Source organism: Neovison vison, chromosome 5 (assembly GCF_020171115.1).
Source record: "Neovison vison isolate M4711 chromosome 5, ASM_NN_V1, whole genome shotgun sequence".
Taxonomy (NCBI): domain Eukaryota; kingdom Metazoa; phylum Chordata; class Mammalia; order Carnivora; family Mustelidae; genus Neogale; species Neogale vison.
This window is the reverse complement of record NC_058095.1, coordinates 92,919,921-92,930,677: the sequence shown is the minus strand read 5'-3', so window position 1 is coordinate 92,930,677 and position 10,757 is coordinate 92,919,921.

Below are 10,757 nucleotides of genomic sequence, written 5' to 3'. Positions count from 1 at the left end.
TGTTATTTCATATAGTTAAGAGATAAAGAGATGGGTTTGTATTTGGGCAAAAACTATTTGAAATGTGGTAAACTAACTCAGGGCATTGGACTGAGATGGCCCAGGGTAAAAATAGAGCATGAAGGAGTTTAGTCATTTCCAAAATACATATCCTAAGATACGGATTAGTAAATGTGATGAAGACTAGAGAAACACATAAGCTGATCAGGGTATATAATCAAGCCAGAAATGAAAAAGAAAAAAATGCCGCCACCTAATCTCCCATAATGTGACCTAATTACCTGATTATCTGAAGAAAGAATTAATTAAATGATTGGTCTCTGTTGAGTCCATATAAAGGGAACAAAGAGGAAATTCATGTTCCTTTTTATCCAGCTCTGTACAAGGGGGGTTAGATCTACCATATCTAAGAGAAATGAGTACTCCTATCACTACAGAGGGAGTATTTCTATGAGGTTAGACTATTCAATAGGTTCATTTATACCCCGCATTGCACAGCGTCAAGAAATCCCTTTTCTCTTAAGGAATCAATCCCATTTACAATTGCACCAAAAAAATTGTAGGATACCTAGGAATACACCTGACCAAAAGGTAGAGGATCTGAGCTCTAAAAACTACAGAACACTTACGAAAGAGAGGTGTCTTAAAGACACAAAGAAATGAAAAAATGTTCCATGCACATGGACTGTAAGAACAAATATTGTTAAAATGTCTATGCTACCCAGAACATTCTACACAATCAATGCAATCCCTATCAAAATACCATCAACATTTTTCACAAAGCTGGAACAAATTATCCTAAAATTTATATGGAACCAGAAAAGGCCCTGAATAGCCTTTTTCAGAGGAATGTTGGGGAAAACAACAACAACAACAAAAAAAAAAAACCCAAAACTGGTGGCATCACAATTCCAGACTTTAAGCTTTATTACAAAGCTGTAATAATCAGGACAGTATGGTACTGGCACTAAAACAGACACATAGATCAATGGAACAGAACAGAGAACTCAGAAATGGACCCTCAACTCTGGGCAACTAATCTTCGACAAAGCAGGAAAGAATATCCAACGGAAAATTGGACAACCACATGTAGAAGAATAAAACTGGACCATTTTCTCACACCATACAAAAAGATAAACACACAATGGATGAAAGACCTAAATGTGAAACAGGAATCCATCAAAATCCTAGAGAACACAGGCAGCAACCGCTGGGACCTCGGCTGCATTAAATTCTTGCTAGACATGTCTCTGAAGGCAAGGGTAACAAAAGCAAAAAGGAACTATTGGGACTTCCAAGCTTTTGCATAAAAAAAAAAGCTTTTGCATAGAAGAAAACAGTTAACAAAACTAAAAGGTAACCTACAGAAAGGGAGAAGATATATGCAAATGATGTATCAGATAAAAGGTTGATATCCAAGATATATAAAAAACTTATCAAACTCAACACCCAAAAGACAAATAATCCAATCAAGAAATGGACAGAAGACATGAACAGACATTTCACCAAAGAAGACACAAAATGGCCAACAGACACATGAAAAAGTGCTCAACATCGCTTGGCACCAGGGAGATACAAATCAAAACCACAATAAGATACCACCTCACACCAATCAGAATGGCCAAAATTAACAGGTCAGAAAACAACAAATGTTGTTGAGGATCCAGAGAAAGGGGAACCCTCTTCCGCTGTTGGTGGGAAGGCAAGCTGGCGTAGCCACTCTGGAAAACAACATGAAGGCTCCTCAAAAAGTTGAAAATAGAGCTACCTTATGACCCAGCAATTACTCTACTGGGTATTTACCCCAAAGATATAAAAGTAGTGATCTGAGGGGGCATCAGCACCCCAATGTTTATAGCAGGAATGTCCACAATAGCCAAACTATGGAAAGAGCCCAGATATCCATCTACAGATGAATGGATACAGAAGATGTACACATACACATACACACACACACACACACACACTGAAATATTACTCAGCCATCAAAAAAATGAAATCTTGCCATTTACATTGACATGGATGGAATTAGAGAGTATTGTATTGAGCCAAATAAGTCAATCAGAGAAAATAATTATATGGTTTCACTCACATGTGGAATATAAGAAATAGTGCAGAGATCAAAAAGGAAGGGAGGGAAAGCTGAATGGGAAGAAATCAGAGGAGACAAACCACGAGAGACTATAAGAAACAAACTGATGGTTCCTAGAGAGGAGGTCCATGGAGGGATGGGCATTAAGGAGGGCATGGGATGTGATAAGCACTAGGTGTTATATGCAACTGATGAATTACTGAACTCTACATCTGAAACTAATGATGTACTATATGTTGGTTAATTGAATTTAAATTTAATCCTCTGGTTATTCAACTTCCAAAAATCCTGCTGATGAGAAGAGGGTATCCTAGGTTCAATTCTCTTTTAATGAAATGCCTGCATTATCAGAATCACCCCAAGGATTTTTTGTTGTTGTTTTTTAAATCCCTAGATATTCTGATTCAGTCCGTCTGGAGTGAGGTCTTAGAATCTATTTTAAAAATTGTGCCAGGCGACTGATACACATCCAGATCTGGAAACTACTGCCCTAAATGAGTGCTGCTCAGCCCTATTCTAAATGTACATTAGAATAATCAATGTGGAATGGGCAGTAAAATAAATACAAGTAACAACCCTTTTCAGGGACCAGTGGTTTTCAGTCTTGGCTGCCACAGAGAATCACCTAGGGAGGTTTTAATACTGCCAGTGCCCAGATCCCAGTCCAGGGCAACTAAACTGGAATTTCTAGAAGTGGAGGGAAGACATCAGTATTTTTTCGAATGCTATCCATGTGATTCCAAGATGTGGCCAGGGTTGAGAATCATTGCTCTAGATGAAGGGTCACCACACTTTTCATGTAAATGGCCAGAGAACAGAGAATAAGTATTTTAGGTTTTATGGGTTATACAGTCCATCACGTTACCTACCTGCCACTGTAGCACAAAGCAACCACAGACCACACATTAATGAATGTGCATAGCTGTACTCCAGTAAACAAAATAAGCAGCCTGCTGAACTGGGCAGTAGTTTGCAGAATCTCTGTTCTAGATGGAGAACATATTCTGGTTACTGGAAACTGGACAGATATGTCCTTCACTGTAAATATTGGCATTTGAAATCACAGAATGAATAAAATAAATATGTATCTCTTGGTACTTCTGACTCAACAGTGGCTTGAAAAAGCAGTCTCATTTGATTAGCTCAAGACAGTCCCATGATCCAGATGGATTCTGGTTGTGCTGAGAGAATAAGTTTGTGGACGTACATAGCCTCAAATCATTACTTAGGGACTGCTTTCTTGGGGTGATATGTAGCTAGAATATGATCAAGATGGGACCTAGCCCAAGTGGTTTCATTGCCAAACATTTAAGGAATAAACAAAGCAATTCTACACAAGCATTTCCGGAGAACAGACGCAAGGAACACTTCCCAACTCATTTTATGAGGTCAACATTATCCTGATGCAAAACCAGACAAAGAAATTACAGAACTTCCTTGACTTATAATGGGGTTATATCCCAAGGAAGCCATCGTAAGTTGAAAATACCCTAAGTCAAAAATGCATTTAATACACCTAACCTAAAATTATAGTTTAGCCTAGTCTACTTAACCATTCTCAGAACTCATATTAACTTAGAGTCGGACAAAATCATATAACACAAAGCCTATTTTATAATAAAGTTTGAATATCTCACATAATGTATTGAACACTGTACTAAAAGTGAAAAACAGAATGGCTGTCAGTGTGCTGGTTGTTTACTCTTACATTCACGTGGCTGACTGGGAGCTACTGCTGCCCAGCATGGCGACAGGATCCTACCATGTATTGCTAGTCTGGGAAAAGATCAAAATTCCCAAAAACCAAGTGCAGTTTCTACTGAATGTGTATCCTTTTCACATTAGCGTCAAGTCAAAAAATCATTGTCTAACATTCTAAGCCGAGGGCTGTCTGAACATGAAAAGTGAACTATTGTTAAAAGAATAAAGAAGTCAGGTTAGGTGACAACACTTTAACACTTCGTGAAGGTAGGTCTCCATTTGGAGAGTGACAAAACAGTGTGGAAGGCAGAAAGGTTTTACAGAAAAAAAAGTAAGGAATGAGGAAATAAATAGAGAGCCCAGAGTCAGCTTGGGGATTGGCTGCCTGGATATACAGCATTTCCGACCAAGCAGGGCATTTACAGAGATACATTTCAATACTACAGACTAGTATCTCCCATGAACATAAAAAATTCTCAACAAAATATTAACAGATCAAGCAATATATGAAAAAGATAATACATCTGACCAAGTGGAATTTATTTGGAAAATATAAGGCCGCTCAACCTTTGAAAATCACTTAATGCATCACACTAACAGACTAAAGGGAATTTAAAAAAAAAAAAACAAACCCACAACTGTATCAATAGATGCAAAATTTTTAAAAATTCACAGTCCATTTATGATAAAAAAATTTTCAAGAAACTAGGATCAAGCTGATAAGGGGTATTAACAGTAAAAAGACTGGATGCTTCTTCCATAAGATTGGGAATAAGGCAAGGATATCTATCAATTTGATGTAAATTATACCTCAATAACCTTAAATTAAAAAGCCTAAATTGATACCTTGAAGCCGGCACTAATTATGTTTGACGCCTTTGGTAAAGATATCATTCATTACCTAGCTTATCTTGGGAAAGCCAGTTAGGTAGCCAGTGAACAGGGAATTTACATAAGGAAACCAAAAAATCCAAAGTTTCTGTCTCTCAAAGTATTTGACTTCCTCCCTCTATACCAGCTGTTCTCAGAGTGTGGTCCCTGGATTAGCAACATCACTAACACCTAAGAATTTGTTAGAGATGCAAATTCTCAGGCTTCAACTCAAACCTCCTGAATCACAAGCTCTGGTAGGGGGAGGGGGGCTCAATCTGTGTATTTAAAAGCCCACCCATGATCCTGATGCACAGAACGTTTGAGAACCACTGTTTTCTACACGATACTAAGGACCTCTGGCATCTCAGCTTTATTTAGTGTGGCCTGTGTTGAATCCAATTTTGCAAAGTATTAAAACTACATCTATCTTCTTGAGTTAAATGTATCTAAAATTACCTTGTATACGGGGATCATACTGATATTCAAAAAACACATTCGAAAATCCATTCTTTCACCTGTTCTGGAAATTTCCGAAGATGTAAATTAACAGTCTCGGGAATTCTTCCTACATGTTAGATTTCTTCGGATTTGGCCTCCAGGGGGCATGCTGGGCTCTTAACCGTAGCTATGCGTTTGGGAATAGAGTGCCATAGAGTGCCGTGGCAAGATTAATTGTTTTTTTCTGGTAAACGGACACCCTCAGGTGAAAATTTCTTAAAAAAAAAACACCCTCCTTCTAAGTGAAGAAATTGCTTCCTTCCTCAATCATATACCCACTTAATTCTCAGGGTCCTAATCTGTGCTCCAATTTTCATACATCTGATCCTGAAAGGCAGTGACTTCAACAGCTGTGCTAATTCTGGAGCCTCAGATTTGTTTTGGCTAAGTACTATACCTATAAGAAATGGCATTCTTTAGGCTTCTGTAAGTTTTGCTAGGTGGATTGAAATTGTTACTTACTTACTCCAAACTTTCCAATACTGCCAAAAGCAGCCACTCCGCCATCCTGACTTTTTCACGTTCTTGTTGCCTAGAACCTTGCTGTAAATTGGGCATATGATTTCATGTGGCCAGACAGCATAGCTATTTCACAACTGCCAGCTGAAGATAGCTAGATTTCCCACCTAGATTCACTGCCTAATCTAGCTTGGATAACCAATTCCTACTTCCTACAATTCTCTGGGGATGTGTTCCCCGTAACTTCAACTATCTGATGCCTATTACTGTAGCATTCAGAGATCCTGACCAGAAGCAACAAAATGTACTGTTTATCTTAAGCACACTGGATTCACTGGCATGCCAGCACAGGCTCACAGCTTCAATAAAAAGCCAAAGAACAGGTAAGAAGGCAATCAGGAGCCAAAGAAAGCTACAGAGATAAAGCAACAGCAACACAGCAGTAATCAAGCAGCACAAAAGGGCACTGCTTCTGCCAGGGATGACTCACCTCACCGTCTTCTCCTCATGCCCTTGTGGAGTCCAAGTCCAAGAAAGGAGTTTGACTGGGCGACTCAGGTCACATACCTGGTCCACAGGGCACCAGGAGCAGAAAGGCATGCCCTCTTAGAATTCTAGAGAAGGAGGCGCTTGCAGGACCTTCCCTCAAGACAATGCGCAGTGGAGGAAAGGTGATTCACCTCAATAACTGGGATATACAGAACTAATGAATTGTTGAACACTACATCAGCAGCTAATGATGTACTATATGCTGGCTAACTGAACATAATTTAAAAAAATAAAACACACACACACACACACAAAGATCTCAGAGTGTTCAGAAAGTGAGTGTGAATAGACAAATGAATTCTACAAAATGGAAGATGAAATAAAGGGTAATGGAATGCGGAATAAAGCCAGCCTTGCCTATCTTTCCTCAAAGCTAAACCGTTACAGAATATTTAAAAAACAAACCAAGAAAGTCACCTTATTTTCAAAATGGCTAAAAAAAACAAAGAAAGTGTTTTTTTCCTGTCTATCCTGTATCATATAAATCTACTCCTAGGTAACCAAATGGTAGATGGCATTAAGTTTCCTTCTAAGTAAATATTTTGGCTAAAAAAGCAAAGAAGGAATGACAGATTTAGAATCACCATTTTGCAATCCCTAATAAGGAAATGGATGTATGCACTGGGCATGGCTGCCCTTGTGTATCCGGATCTCGTGACTTTCTCATGTGATCAGGCAAAACATTAGTAGTATCAAGTTCAGCAGTGTTTCTTTCCCCTTGTAACTAACATATTTCTTTGATCATAACTTCTTTGATAACTATGATTACGGTAACTCTGATAACTAAAGTATCTTACGTCTATTCAATACCCTATGAAATAACAAATTAGGAATGCTAAAAATTACATCTAGTACTATAACCCCCATGTAATTTTCTTTTCAAATTAAAGGTCTGTGTATTCATCAAAATGGTTAGGTTTAGGGGCACCTGGGTGGCAGTTGGTTAAGTGTCTGACTCTTGATTTTGGCTCAGGTTGTGATCTTGGGGTCCTGAGACTGAGCCCCACACAGGGCTCCGTGCTGAGTGTGGAGTCTGCGAAAGTTTCTCTTCCCTCTCCTTCTGCCCCTCCCCACCTCGTGCACTCTCTCTAAAATAAATAAAATCTTTTTTTTTTTTTAAGATTTTATTTATTCTTTTGACAGAGAGAGAGAGATCACAAGTCGGCAGAGAGGCAGGCAGAGAGAGGGGGAAGCAGGCTCCTTGCTGAGCAGAGAACCCGATGCAGGGCTTGATCCCAGGACCCTGAGACCAATGACCTGAGCCGAAGGCAGAGGCTTAACCCACTGAGCCACCCAAGCACCCCAATAAATAAAATCTTTTTAAAAAATGGTTCCATTTAGAGCATCAAAGAGTAATGACAGATAGGGATTATAAACCTTTGGAATCTCCTCCATAAAGACAGAAAGATAAATGGGGGGAAACTTGGTTTTAGAAAAACTTGTCAGTCCATAAATCTAGATGAAATAATGACAGTTTTTCAAGACTCCTGTCCCCAAAAACCAGATTAAGTAATTGAGGCAAAGATTTTTCACAGATGCTCAAACCCTGGATGAGAGGTTCTTAGGGAACAAGATATACACAAGGTCCCAAATTACTATTTCACCGATAATTTATTAATTGTAAAGAGGAAAACTGTACTCATACAATAGAAAGTTCTGGCAGCCACCACCTGTTAACCAAGCGATCATACTGAACAAGAGCAATCAATGAGACAACCTAACATTTTATGGCTCCTGATGTGATGCAGTTTTAAGTACCTATCACTACCTTTGTAGACTGCTTCTATTATAGACTGAATCTATACAGGAGAAAATAAGGCAATCTGATAATAGGTGAATCTCCATGATTATGTTGGATGTTTTGTATTATTTGTTCAGTTTTTCTCTAAGTTTGAAAGTTCTCAAAATTAAAAGCTGGTGAGAATATAAGTTATGTTTGTAACATTTCCATATAAAAACAGAAAACAAACAAAAAGGGTGGTGTAAGTCTTGGGCCGAAATCAATCCATCTCTCCAAAAGTAAAAAAGCCCAGGCAGAGTTGAACCAGAATTCTGCCTGGTCCTTCAATGACCCAGAGCCATATCCTCTGTGACCTCTATTTTGTCACAGAGATGAACAATATAGCTTTTTCCTGTCTCCACTAGGTCAAGACACTGAAAAGAAGCAAAAACACAAAGTACAACTGACAAAGCACGTCTACCAGCTCCAGAAATAAATTCGAGATCTGGAAGCAAACTCTAAATTTTCAAAACTTGATTTATCTTTAAAAGAAAAAACATGTTAAAGTTTCTTTTACTTTTTCAATCAGGAAATAAAACAAATCCTGCTGAAATCTGATTCAAACTATGAATGGTATTTCATATTCTTTAATATGACTTTAAGGATCTACAATAAAATAAACGAAGTATAGGTTTAAGTAAGCATTTATTGCACATGAAGGAATCTAAATTTGTTTTGAAATCATGAGCTAAATTCTAAGTTTCATGAAGTGTCACACCATTTTTGTTTTCTTTTAATTGAAATAGCAAGTCAAAATTTAGTTAATATATACTTGGAGTTTATGTGTTTGATAAAAAAAATTTAACCAATTATAAATTCCAGTGGAAAATTATACACAACATAGTGTTTTTCAAAAATAATCTACTTGGGGACGCCTGGGTGGCTCAGTTGGTTAAGCCTTAGGCTCAGGTCATGATCCCAGCGTCCTGGGATCGAGTCCCACATCAGGCTCCTTGCTCTGCGGGGAACCTGCTCCTCCCTCTGACTCTGCCTGCCATTCTGTCTGCCTGTGCTTGCTCTCTCCCCCCCTCTCTCTCTGATAAATAAATAAAATCTTAAAAAAAAAAATCTACTTGTTCAGATCATATTTAACATTCTTGAAATGTCTGCACTCAAAGTAATAACAAAATACAGGGAAGCTCTGGGTTATACTTATGTGTACTCCTGAAAGAGGCTTAACATTCAATGTAAAAGACAAAATTATGAAAAATGGTCACCCTTTCATCTTTATTTTGTACAAATGGTAGGAATGAAAAGGTCTGTTCATAGTGAAAGGTATTCCACAGTGTGTATGCCTAACGGTGCTTACTTTTTTGCCAGCCCCCCAACACTTCCAGACAATAAAATCTACAAATTCCTTTATTCTCAAACATACTGGAAGGATTAATACAGAATTAGATTGCATCCTCATTAGGTATGTTTCTATCCTTTAGTGTGAATTTTGTCATTTTAATCTTAATAAAATGAATTTTAACTAGCCACCAATCTATGAAGTTCCTCATGAACCCAAAGCTGTTTTGCATTCAAAACAGAAACAAGGAAAATAGTAAACTAATTCTTCAATAAAACCACAGCATCTGAAAGAAAAAAAATGCCTAGCAAGTAACTCAGATCTGTAGCTCTTACAAAGGAACCCAAATAATACCAACTACAAGCACACAAAGACTGAAGAGATTAAGAAATAGCAAACTTTTCAGCACAGAAATTAACTGATGCTAATGACTATTGCTAATATAGAGGCAAAAGCAAGGAAAGAGGAAAGCAAGTGTTAAGAATCAAAGGTTCTGAGGCCTGGAAAGCTTTTCAAAAGTACACTTCCTGGGATCCACCCCAGACCACTCCTGTTGGAATTTCCAGGATTCAGACACAATACCAAAATTTTTTGACAAGACTCCCAGGTGATTTTTTATGAATCCAGCAGTAAGGGTCACTGGTATAAATACAAAGAAGGTATAAAAGAGAAAAAGGAAAGAAAAAGCAAAAAGACCTTCAGAAAGCACTAATCACAAATACCAACTTCTGTTTAAAGGACCAGTTTTTCCATTTAAAGCATGCTCATTAATTTCACAGTACCCTCTACTCATCAGGAAGGATATGTAGTATTCTTAAAACTATGGTACAGGAGAAATTTCCCACTTGATTGATTAGTTGAAAGAATAGATCTAGAAGCATTTAGTGAACCTTCATTACTTAGTTTCTCATAACAAGTGTAAAATGGTTTGACAAATACTGTAGTAGCAGAAATGTTTTAAACTTAATCTCAATACTTAGAACCAATTTTTAAAAATGTGTCATATGATTTATTTCAAGGTTTGTCATCCTTGACACTACTGACATTTGGAAGCAAATGATTTTTGGTTGCACGGAGCAAGCTCTGAATATTCAGTAATAAATTTCTTGACATAGAAGACTGTTTCAATATAAATTATGAGTTTCTAAAATGATCTTCCTTTAGTACTTTGTTACATGGCCATTAACTCTTTGTCTTTTCTGTTGTAGGATGTTTTGCAGCATCCCTGGCCTCTACTAATGTGAGTAGCAGCCCTTCTTCAAAGTTGTGAAAACCAAAAACATCCCTACATATTGTTAGATGCCCCCCACCAACCCCCAAAAGGGGAGGGGCAATATGGCCTTCAGCTGCAAATCAGTGAACTATCCAATTCAGATGTTCCCAAAAAATTGATAATCAAAAGATATTTTTTAATTAGTGAAAGATGACTCACTTACTAATTAAATCTAAAATTCACGATTTTTGTATACCAGGTTCATAAAGAATATCTCATGAGAAACAGAGCGAAGATTTAT